The 12,872-nt window shown below is 42.4% G+C and overlaps 1 protein-coding gene across 1 annotated transcript in view; it reads right to left on the reverse strand.

Annotated features, from left to right (window-relative positions):
- The window catches only part of IL1R1 (interleukin 1 receptor type 1), a 75,550-nt gene extending 63,187 nt beyond the window's left edge, over positions 1–12,363 (reverse strand). Inside the window, exon 1 of the mRNA XM_030827696.1 lies at positions 12,299–12,363. The gene's annotated coding sequence lies outside the window, so the exon portion shown is untranslated. The remainder of the gene's footprint in view (positions 1–12,298) is intronic.
- Positions 12,364–12,872: the final 509 nt, after the last annotated feature.

The raw sequence follows: 12,872 nt of genomic DNA on the forward strand, positions 1-12,872 counted from the left end.
TGCATTGTTATTTGGTCAACCCACAAATAGACAGAGGAGGCACCATGATTGCAGGCGTACCATAAGTACAGTAAGAATGTCTTCCTAATCCAAAATTGGACATGTGGTTTGATGAGAAAAGGGATAAACATGAGATGGTGTTGCCCAATATTTAAAACCAAGACGTCAATATTTTATTTTCTTACTTAGTCATGTGTCTCAGATTCATGTCATTAAGTGCTACCTTTTATTATAAAAGTCATTTTTTCCTTTTCCACTTATCATTAGAGTCTTTCAAACTCAGCCAAACACGTCACAATGGAATAATGAATGAACACGAGAACAGTAAGAAGGTGGACTGAGAAGTTAGAGACATGCAAATTTTATCTAGGAAAATGTTACCAGGTCATAAAGAAGACACTAGGACCAAGAGTAGAAAGTGCTAACGTGATTTCACCATTTGCCCTGCTAGAAGGAAAAGTGAACCCAAGAGGAAGGAGGTTTTCAGCACTGGTGGATGACCTTCCTGCTGCTGTTGTTGTTTTGTTGTTATGGTTGTTTGTATCCTCTAACATTGCTAACACAGTACAAACCACCCAATTTAAAATCAGACTTAGGAAAAGTGATCTCAACTACACGAAAGTTGACCTCCCTCTACTCTTTTTTTTGGCTAATCACCAACAGCACTTATGAACTTTATTACAAATAAAATTATCGGAATACATGGAAGAGCAATTAGATGTAATAAAATTAATCCAGAAATGCTATTTGCAGAAGAGTCAGCCATTTATGCCAAAATCTGGCTTCCCCTTAAATTTTATCTTTGTATTTTGAAAAGGAAAAGCAAAAGCAGTTACCATATTTACTTGAGAGGCAACACAGCCAAAAATTGTTAATGCCATGCTAGCAATCCAGTCTCCTAACACCCACACTTCTTCTTTCCATCTCCAGGGTTCACTGTTATTACTTGCCAAGATTATGTGGGGGAACAAGAAAAGCTCTTAAACGTTTTCTCAGCATGGAGGTTGAAGAGAGACAAACAAAGTGTTAGAAGCTAGAGAAATGGAGAGATGTCAAAGGCAGCAATGCATTGGGGGACATCTGAACCATCCCAACCCAGTGCAAGGCACCCACCTTGTCAATGCAAAGTCGAGGATACTGCAACTATGCAACCTACATGGGCCACACAGTGAGACAAAAACACAATTTCCTTCAAAAAATCCAGATTCGCCATATAAATACTGCTGAGCAAGCTCCTACTTGCCGTTTGCTGCAAGCTTGGATGTCAAAACCTGCCGTGCAAGGCTCCACTGCCTCCCAAACAAAGCCCAAACCACTCAGTCTAGCATTCCAGATGCTCCTCAATCTCCCTTGATCCTACCTTTTGGAACGTGTTCCTCTCCTTGCCCTTGATGTGCCCGTGTTTACTATGTACCAGTTTCCTTACAAGTTTCCCTAATCTCTACCTCTTTTCTTGCTCGTGCAGTTTCCTCTACCCAGAATACAACCCTTATTTCTCCTCCAGCTCAAGTCTTCTTCCTCCTTCTCCCCCTCCAAGACCTATCCCAAATACTGCACCACTTCTTTAGGGTTTTCCCACCCCTCCGACCAGGAGAAACAGGCAACTATCTCTCCCTGCTCTGAAACCTTGAGGTTTTTCATCTCCCCCTCTCTGGTGGCACTTTGCAGCCCCTACTTTGCATTGCTTGAGTTCTCTTCCCTGCTGCTCAGTTAATATGCTTTAAAGTAGGCTGAGATTGAGTACAGCTTGAACAGAGCAGATGTTTAAATATTTGCCAAATAAATCAAAGTGGCCACATTTACACAACTTATATCCACAGTGCCTTAAAAAATTGAAAGCACACTTACTAGGTAGAGAGCCCTTGATAACTTCCAGTAACAAAGTTTTCTGAGGAAAAGGTCCTAAATTTCCCCACCAGGCAGGATTTGGCAATCACTATGGACAGGCTTGGTCTAACCAGCTTCTTGTTTACTTGGGTAATTTACTGACTCGGTGACTGTCTACTTCTCGGGTCAGTGGTTCTCAAACCACATTACATTAACTACACAGTATGATCACCTGAGGAGTTTAAAAAGCCAGGCCGCATGCAGTCCCATGGCATCAGAACCTCTGGGGTTAGGATCCAGGCATCAGTGTTTAAAAGGCTGCCGGGTGATTCCAATATGCAGCCGGGGTTGACAACTACTGGCCTAGATGACAAAGAGTAATTCCATTCAGGAGACATTTCCCCTATTTGTATGTCACCGAGGCAGCAGCAATGTCCATTTTCAGCACTGACGTGGCAGACTGGGGCCCAGCCAAGAAAGGGAATGCAGCTCCAGGGGCGTATATTCACACACACTAGGTTTCCCTAGAACAATAATTTACAATCTGGACATCAGTTCCAAACTAAAGTAAATGTCTGCCTCTACTTCCAATCCAAAGCATTTTTTACCTTCCCATGAGCCTAGGTTCTATAGATATATGTCATATTTCCTTACCAACTTAAAATAAATTTTAACTGGAGAAAAAAGAAGCTTAGAGTTCTGATCTTGCAGTTACGTAAATCCCAGAGTTTGAGGTTGATGATAAAGATTCAAGCACAGTGAGTGATACCAAGTGTAATTTCCCACATTATCACAATAGCAAAAATGTAACCTCCCCTTCTCCCTGTGAGTCAGCCCAGAAACCCAGTACGTTAATCTCGAGAAATGCTTAAACTTTGAGGGAAACTTATTCAAAGAGGTTGTCATGGCAGGTTCACATGAGACTTTTTAAATCAATTAAGTTCCAGTACACATTCCTTCACCGTTGACAATAATCACATATTTTCCCTACAGGAAAGAACCCCTGTGAACCTTCGCATGTGGTTTTACAGATTCTTTAGCAGACAGCTGATACTATTTGTGAAACCAGGTTTCCCCATGCACTCCACGCAGTGTGTTTAACCATTCCAGAGAAACATCTACCAAGTACCTACTTTTCTTGAATTTGTACTTTATTGTGATATGCATTTCATTTGCATTGATTTGGGCTTCAATATTATATACTGATCATTTCAGTAATCATATTTCTTTTAAAAACTAGTTTATGGGTACCATGCACCAGTTTGGATAACTCTTAGAAGTGGCAGAAGAGAGCCTGAATGGCATGCTTGATATGAACGGACTCAAAAACCAGTGCCCAAATATGACAGCTTGAAGGACATGTGAGAAAGAGCTCTTCCATAAACTAGTGTTTCCCTTCCTCATGTTCCTTACTATTTCAGCATAATGATGTGTACAGAGCTGAGAGAATCCAACAGACCCATGTTCAAATTCTGACTCTGTTATTGATCTGCTGCAACCTGAAGAAACTCACCTGCTATTTTTAAGCCTCAGTTTCCTTAGAGACAAATCAAAAATCGTAAAGACTTTGTAAGGAACACAGGCAATGTGAAAAGCTCCCAGACATTATGGAGAGGAGATGGATGGCTGCTGATCCTGGCTGATTCTAGAATAGTAGATGAGGTGGGTACCCGGGCTCCGGGGCAAGGAGGCTGAGCATCATTGGTGCAGCCTCCGAGACTGGCTGCTAATCAGCCTAGAGCAGGGCAAGCGAGATCAAAGAGACAGCAAATAAAATCGCAGGTAATGAAAAGTCTAAAAAATTTATTCCAGGATTTCCAGTCAAGTTCTACCCTCCCACTAACTCCAGGAATAGAATGAGGGAAGCCACATCAATATTCAGGGGGCACAATCATGGCTTTGGAATGCTTTGGTTTTCTGGCCCATGTTGGAATATGTTATTGGTGTACATGACTGAGCAGCTCTGGTCACCAAAAGCAACACCGCCTCCCTCAGACAAGAAGAGACTTATGGTTAAGACATTCAGCATTTTCGGAGAAAAGATGGATAACTTACAAGCACATTCACCACTAATAATTTCTCACCAAAGGATAAAAGAAGGCAAACTTCCACAAAAGGCACAAATGTGCTTTGAGCCTATTCTATAGCAATGGCTCATTCACTTGTTCATTGATTCAGGAAATAGACCTGAAACTTACTAAAATCCTTACTGAAAGTCTTTAAAGATAGTCATACCATTGTCATAGGCTGATTGAACACAGTGTCTTAGCCTGGGCTGCGGTAACAAATTATCATAGATTGGGTGGCTTAAACAACAAATACTTGTGTCTCACAGTTCTGGAGACTGGAAGTGTTAAGGTCACGGTTCTGACAGATCCAGTGTCTGGTGAGGGCCCACTTTCTGGTTTGCAGACAGCTGACTCCTCATTGTATCCGCACATGGTAGAAAGAGAGCTAGCTAGTTCTCTGGCCTCTTCTTACAGGGGCACTATTCCCATTTATGAGGGCTCCACCCTCATTACCTAACCATCTCCCAAGCATGCCACCTCCTAACACCATCACTGGAATTAGGGTTTCAACATAGGAATTTAGTGGTGGGCTTGGGGGATACACAGACATTCAATCTATGTACACAGATAAACGAAAACCCAAAGCCTAAAAAAAACTATTAAAGTATTTATTTCCATTACAATTAACACAGACACATTTCAAGTTTTATAACTACATTTCTAGACTTTTCTATGGTAAACACACCTTTTGCTTCCTCTGTTACCTGGCATTAGCCCTTGACAACCGCCATCCCATGTTACATCTGATTGGGGCAATTCTGTCTGCGTTGAGTACCTGGAATTCACCAGGAGTCCCTTCTCAGAAGCAAGCCCTGCCCTCATGTCCCTGGACTGGGAGGTGAAGTTCACTGAAGGGGGTGAGCTGACTTTGCAGTCTTCCTACTTCCTTCCCAGATGTTCCTGTGTCTGTGGAAACGTGATCCATTAGTACCACCTCAGGGCCAGCAGTTCCTGAGACCTCCCCCAAACACCTCTCACAACACACACACTCACACTCACACACACACACACACACACACGTTAATCCCCACCCTGTGCTGGCCACAAATGACCACTTATGACAGTTTTGCCTCCGAAATGGGCCCGAGTGTCTGATCAACAATATTTTGTCTCGGTCTTCTGTGTTTCTTCACACAATGGAAGCACCTCTGGGCTTAGAGCCACCAAGACCTTAAGACTGGTAGAGTGCCCACCCCTTCCCCAGAGCCCTGACAACACTACAGACTCATAAACAAAGCAGCCCCGTCATCATGGAACCAGGGTGGCCAGCATGAAAGACAATGCATAGTAGAGACACTCTCCTCAATGCCTTCCCCAGGTGGTTGGGCTTCAGGAATTTTGTTCTATTCTGAGCACAGAGAGCCATGGCCTCAGATTTCAGGGGTGGGAGGAAAAGTTCCAATTCTACTCTTTGCCCACTCAGAAGTCCTGAGGAAAGCTCTTAGTTGGTCACCTCTATCTTTCTAAAGTTAGAAAGATAACCCTACCTACACCTGGCGAAAAGGATGTCAGAAGCCCTACTTGCAGCTCTCTCCTGAGACCCCATCTCTGAAGGACTCCCTGGCACCAAGCAGGCCCCTGGGGCAGATTTACCCGTGTTCTGGTCCAGAACCTAGAGGTGGCTGGGTCCTCTTCACTGTCCCCTTCCTGCTTTCCTTCTCATTGTTGACATTTGATTCTATCTCACAAACGGACTGTAAGCCACTCTGAATTTTCTTCATCTTTCTATTTCCCCTTCCACTCCTTCTTCCTCTCATCATCCCCAGCACCTAGCACAGGGCTTAGCACAGGTTTGACATGCAATAATAATCTGTCAAAATTATCAATCAGTTTATTAATGCATGAGATAATGAATGAGAAAGCCCTTTGTAAACCGAGTCGTACTTCGGAGAGACGTAGAATGTATTTTTGTAAAATGTCTCCACTTGTCTCACACAGAGGACAAGGCTGGCCAAGAGATATAGTGTTCTGGTCACCAGCCCTATATGCAGTGGCAGTCCCATTGTGATCTCTTGTGGCAAATACAACACAGTCTGACAGGTGCTTGTGTATAGAACCATGCCTCCCTGGTGTCATTCAGGTGAGCATTCACAACTACAAGGTAAGAGTTTACAGAACTTGGCACCATCTTCCCCAGCCCATGACTAAAGTCAACCTGAAACTCACAATAAAAGTCAAACTCCTTACCACAGCCCTAAACACCCCCCATGCTCTGGCCTCTGCCTCTGTCTCCAGCTCACGTTGGCCTCCCTTCCACTGTCTTCACTGGCCATACATAGAGCTGCTTTCTGCTCCTCATGCTGGGCTTTTATGCTCTGCTTCCTCTGCCCTCTGTCTGGCTGGCTCCTTCTCATGCCTCAGACCTCATCACTTCACCTCGAGCAGTCCCAATCACCAGGCTAATGTGCACCGTGGCTCCTTAGTCGCTGTCTTTGCAGCCTTCTGTCTCTGTGCTTCTTTCAAGGTGCTCAGCACACATGTGCCAACTCCTGCAGCTGCCTAGCTGTTTCATGCAACCCTGGCAGCGTCCACTCACCCCTGTGCCATCCCATGACTGGACACACAGCAAGGCCTCAAAACGCAATTGCCAAACGAAAAAAGGTGTGATCGCAAATGGTTTTAAACCAATTGAATAGATGCCCAACCTGAGTCAACAAAGTACCTGTCAGTCTTTGTTGTATTTGCCACAAGAGACCACGATGGGGCTGACACTGCATGGGTCATGATATGAGACAGGAAAATTTAGAAAACTGATTAAGTTTGCAGCTTTCTCCTTTGAGACTGCCAAAGTCTAATAAAAACCAGCTTGTTAGCAGGCACTGTTGACAAGCACATGGAGAAGCATTCTTTCAAACATTCCTGGTGGGGGGTTAATTAGTATAACCTGGTGGGGTAGGGGGTGGGTAATTCTGAAATATATATCGAAATCACAAGTGTACACAGCCTCTGACCCCGCAGTTCTGCTTCCAGGAATTTAACCAACAACTTGTAAACACTTCTGCAAAATTACAAGGGCAGGCTGTTACTGGTTGCAACATTGGCTGAAATAACAAAAGATTGCAAACAATCTAAGTGTCCACTGAGAGGCAGAAAATGCACCTCCTTTGATACAGCTATGGATCAAGGTACAGAATGGTGCACACTATGAGTGTGAAAGAGGTGGAAGAAAAAACTAGAAACTATTAACAAGACTCACCTATCAGTGAGGAAGAGGGAAAGAAGCGTCTGCAGAAAGGGAAGAGAAGGAGACTTCACTGAAGAACCTTTTAAATTGTGTTACCACTTCAAAAGCAAATAAACCATGTGTCATTCACTCAAAAAAAAAATAAAGAGTTTCAAAATCATATGGAAAAGTTTACCCAAAAAAAAAGTAAAATTCCATTTTAAATTATAGTCTTTTCCTTCATGTTATAACTGGAAATACTAAGCAAAGAAAAGGGAGATAAGTTGCCCAGGAGAAACGAAGCTGCCCTTGGCCCCCAAGCTAGCACTCACCATACTCCATCCCATTCTCTGGAATTCCTTGGTGCAGATTTGGCGGGTCAATACAGAGGAAATATAAGGAAATATCTCTCAATATTTTAAACCCCCATCAAGTCTAGGTTGGTGTGATAAATTGGATGGTCCTGCCAGGGAGGATCTGGTCTGAAAAATCAAATCCATTTCACATTGGCCCATGTGGGTTCAGAGAAGCTGAGGCTGGGCCCTGCCTGATCCCCAAGTTGAGGGGTTGTTGTGGCTGAGTTTCCAGGTTTCACACCTCCAAATGCAGTAGAATTGGACTCTCAGCACTTTTCAATGGAAGAACCAAGTACATCAGCACTCAGTTGTCCAGGCCAGGGTGGTACATGGACTCAGAAGGCAGATAGACTTGGTGCAGGCTGATGGACCTCTCCTCACTAGCCTGTGGCTTTGGGAAACTTACTGAACTTCTCAGGCTCTCAGCTTGTCTGGACCTAGAGTTGGAATAATGTTTCAAGGTTGTAAGAAAGATTCAAGGTAATATAATTAAAGAACCCAGAAGAGTGCATGTTCCTTTAGTAGGTGACTCAATAAATGGTAGTCATATACCCAAATAAAGAGCACAAACATCACCAGTGGCCTAAAACCATGTGACATTGTCTCTAAAGTTCAGTCCGACCTACCCTTACTGACCCACGGGCTCCAGAGTGAGCCTCTCTGCATCATAATTCCAGCTCTGCACTAACTACTGGTATAACCCTAGCAAATCACTTCTCTGTGCCTCCATTTCTTAATCTGCAAAATAAAATAATAGGACTGATTATCTCATATGAGAGGTACCTAAAACCAGGTCTCCTACTTAGCAAGTGCTGTATTACATATTAGCTTTTATTATTATTATTATTATTATTATTATTATTATTATTATTCAGTACCAAGTTCGAACCATTACTAAATGTCAGTTTGGTCCTGATTTTTGCAGCCCAGCACTGAGCTGGGAGTCAGAGTGTAAATCGATGCCTCCTTAAAGTTTTTGATATTCATGCCAAGTCCATGACACTTATACCTATAAAGACAGTGTTCTCCATTTTCCTGGTCTTATCCTTGGCTTGCATTCATTTGTTTAATATCCTTTCAGAGCTTTAAATATTTACTCAATAGAAACTGAGACTCACCCAAACTAAACTAAATAAATAACCAGTTGCCCCTAGAAAAGCTCCATTTAGGTTGTTTTTTTAATTTTCTGGGATGCCTTTTTGGAATATTCTTTTCTCCACAGGACTGGGTAAATATGTTTCTACCTCCCTTACACTGACTCATTTGAGAAACGTTGATTGATCCCCCCCTCTGGGTGTCAGACCCCAAAGCAGGCTCTGGAGAGAGGTATACACATGAAACCGGACCCTGTCTTTGAGGAGCTGTCAGTCCATTGGGGAGCGGAGCAAAGCCCATGGATAATGAGAATGCAATAGGAGGAGGATGGCTGGTTTTTCTGTACAGGAATGGAATAAATAAGCAACAAAATAGAAATCTTTTTAATCTAAAATGTATGCATGCACTGCTGTAACACACCAAACACTGCTACTGAATCTAAGAACTAAGAAACATAGAAATATGTTATACACACCACACACACACACACACACACACACACTTCCCAAGTTTAGAATTAGAAGACACCAAAATTTCGGCATGCAGCTCTCCAAAAACTATATATTTTAGAAGGCAAGACTTATCACTAAACTTTAGAGTAACAACAATAATAATAATACCATTTTGCATTTTTACTTTTCCTCTATTCAAAAAGGTTGCCTCTATCTTGCCTCTTTATATTCCCAGTACAATCTTGTGAGGTGGCTAGCACAGGCCTTCTCTCTAAATTTTATAGCTAAAAAGGAGACAAATTCACAAAGACTGAGGTTTGCCCCAGGTTACTCAATCGGTAAAAATTCAGAGCAAAAGCATCCAGTTCTCTCGCTCTCTCAGCAGGCTTTCTGAGAGACATCAAATGAGGTCAAAGTCCTCAGAAATTAGGTTGGCAGAAGTTACTGTAAGAGGTGACTGCTTTGGCAATGAGTAACCAAAAAAGACGAGAGGCTGAACCCAAAGGGACAGAATTGGAAGCCAGCAGATTTTGCAAAGGGTTTCCTTAAGGTAAATTAAGACAACAAAATATACCTTTGCCTATTATCAGAGTAGCACACTTTTCTTTTTTTTATTATTATATTTTAAGTTCTAGGGTACATGTGCACAACGTGCAGGTTTGTTACATAGGTATACATGTGCCATGTTGGTGTGCTGCACCTGTTAACTTGTCATTTACATTAGGTATTTCTCCTGATGCTGTCCCTCCCCCCTCCCCCCACCCCACAATAGGCCCCGGTGTGTGATGTTCCCCACCCTGTGTCCAAGTATTCTCATTGTTCATTTCCCATCTATGAGTGAGAACATGCGGTGTTTGGTTTTCTGTCCTTGTGATAGTATGCTCAGAATGATGGTTTCCAGCTTCATCCATGTCCCTACAGAGGACATGAACTCATCCTTTTTAACGGCTGCATAGTATTCCATGGTGTCTATGTGCCACATTTTCTTAATCCAGTCTATCGTTTTTGGACATTTGGGTTGGTTCCAAGTCTTTGCTATTGTGAATAGTGCCGCAATAAACATACGTGTGCATGCAGAGTAGCACACTTTTCAAAAAATTATAAAACCCAATGCCAATGAGAGAGTTGGAAAATGTTCATACAGTGCTGGTGGGCATGTAAATTAATAAAACTTTCCTAGGATTAATTTAGAAGCAGGGATCTAGAGTTTATAAAATGCCCATGCCCGTTGACCCCTACAATTCTACCTCTGGGGATTTATCTCAAGGAAAACTCGTGAGGAGATGCAAAGGTTTAGCTGCAAGGGTGTTAGTTTTAGTACTGTTAATAAGAGAAAAACAATCAACTACCTGCCAACAGGACTTAATAAACTATCTATGCAATGAAATGGAAAAGCTTTTATAAAAGAAAATTCATTCTCATAACAAGATGTTCGTAATACATCGCTGTGAGGTAAAAGCAGATAACCGAAAAGCATGTAGAGTACAAATATATTTCTTCAAAACATAAATGTACTCAGAGACAAATATGCCTACCAAAATGTTAACAGCGTTTTATCTCACAGTGGTGTGTTTTTGCTTCTCGTCTTTTACTATTATCTCTATGTATTTTTTAAAATTTTATTCTTGACAATGAGCTTGTGCTGTTTGTGTAAATGTTTCAAGGACGTATTTTAGAAGTATACCCTCGCTATTCTTTGACCGTTCCTGTCAAGTTTTCCTCCTAAGTAAACTAGCAGTCTTGTGCCCAACGGGGTTTGTCAGTCAGTTCAATGATTAACAACAGCATGTAGTGTTAGGAAAGGCCATAAGAATCTTTTTAAACTCATCACTACCATTAGGCAGATCAAATTCATTTCAAGAAGTTTTCTTGGCCCTTTCTGGACAACTTTGTCTTCTTCCTTTTCCTAACAGATCAACACCTTTACAGTAAACACCAATCTCTGGCATTGAATGCACACACACAGAGACACACACACACACACAGACACACACGTCACTGTTCTCCAGCTGTCTCATGGGTGAATGTCATGACTCACCAAACCAGTTGGTCCTTAGCTGTATTTTTTGAAGCATCCCTCCCCACCATCCACTCCTCACACCCTCACCAACACAGGAAAAAATTCACCTTTTGCATAAGCAATAAGGAGTTATAAATTGAATTGAATGATAAGCTTCATTAGGTTTCCTTTTTGTTTTGTTATTTTCTTTCCTTAATCTTTCAGGTTCAGTCCCATTTTCTCATTCTTATGCACAACAACACTATCAGGAATTATGGGGATCAAGGATAAATGGAGATCAAGGATAAATTATGGAGATCAAGGATAAAAATGCAAGACACTGTTTATAATCCCCTCTGAGAGTGCATGGTCTTCTCTACAGCTATAGGTGCAACATTGGCAAAGCTTCTGAGGGGGGGAGAAAAACGATCAGGCTTTTAAGATTACCTTTGAGGTCCTTATTGAAGAAAACGTGTACAAGTTTTGCCAATGCAATGCATTATACCTTTAAATGAAACCAATAGAGCCTGCTGTTAATAACATAGCACCTTCAGGCCGGGCGTGGTGGCTCACGCCTGTAATCCCAGCACTTTGGGAGGCCCAGGCAGGTGAACCACAGGGTCAGGAGATCGAGACCATCCTGGCTAACATGGTGAAAACCCATCTCTACTAAAAATACAAAAAGTTAGCCGGGTGTGGTGGCGGGCGCCTATAGTCCCAGCTACTCGGGAGGCTGAGGCAGGAGAATCACTTGAACCTGGGAGGCGGAGATTGCAGTGAGCCAAGATCATGCCATTGTACTCCAGCCCGGGTGACAAAGTGAGACCCCATCTCAAACAAAATAAAAAATAAATTAAAAAAAACATAACACCTTCAATCAAACATTGGGTTATGCCTCTCTAACACTGTAGAAGCTTAATGGGAAGTGATAAAATAAGTCTCAATTCTTACAGTAACAACAGTCTTATAAAACGACTTCATTTACAACACCTTTCACTTAATATCTCTCACCACATACCAAAAGTCACATAACTATTCATGGTTTATAGGTAATATATAGTTATAAAGTATATTTCCTATATATTTCATAGTTAATCTTCCATAGATAATCACAGTTGATCTCTTAATATGACTCAGAAACACATCTTAAACACGCCTACAGAGCCACATAACTTCAAGAAATCCTTAAAATGTTGTTTCAACAAACAACATAACATTACCTTTTATCAGATTCCATTTGTCTTTCCTAAATACCTCATTAATGTGTAAGTAAACCCAAAAACAGGACGGAAAAAAATACAGAAACAAAAAACCTGCAGTGCAATTAATCATCTCACCGTCTCCGTTCTTCATCCTTGGGGCATTTGGGAATGGCTGGCCTCCCAGGAGGTGGAGAATGTCGGGGTAATCTGACAAGGGTTCTTTTCCCAAATGAAGCCTGCTGAGCTGATGCTGGTTATTAAAAATGAAAGTGCGTTTTGAAGTCAGCTCTGGCTAGAGTTGTTAATTCAGGTCTGTGCCGCGGCAGAGTGACAGCTCACATCTTGCCGAATGCCCCAGCTGGTACAGAGGCTCAAAGGAAGGTGAAAGTGGGGTTTTGGAGATGGCTGTGTCACAGCCTCTTAGGGCTTTAATCCCTCGGCCGTGACACATCTGGGGAACTATGAACAGGAAGCTCAGAGCAAGGCAGACAGCCAGAATCACTCAGCAAACGTGCCAGACCCTTAAGAAACACCAACACCCGCCACTGCACGGTAACCTCTAACATTTCCCGAAGCTGGTGCTTTCCTCTCATGACTTTGTGTTGAACCTGGACAAGGCCTGCTGGCTGAATCAAGCTCATTATCATGTTCCCATCATCAGAGTCTTGACCAGTCGGTCCCAGGCCTGTGGTGGCCTAAGCTTTCCCTC

The sequence above is a fragment of the Nomascus leucogenys genome, chromosome 14 (assembly GCF_006542625.1).
Source record: "Nomascus leucogenys isolate Asia chromosome 14, Asia_NLE_v1, whole genome shotgun sequence".
In the NCBI taxonomy this organism is placed as follows: Eukaryota; Metazoa; Chordata; class Mammalia; order Primates; family Hylobatidae; genus Nomascus; species Nomascus leucogenys.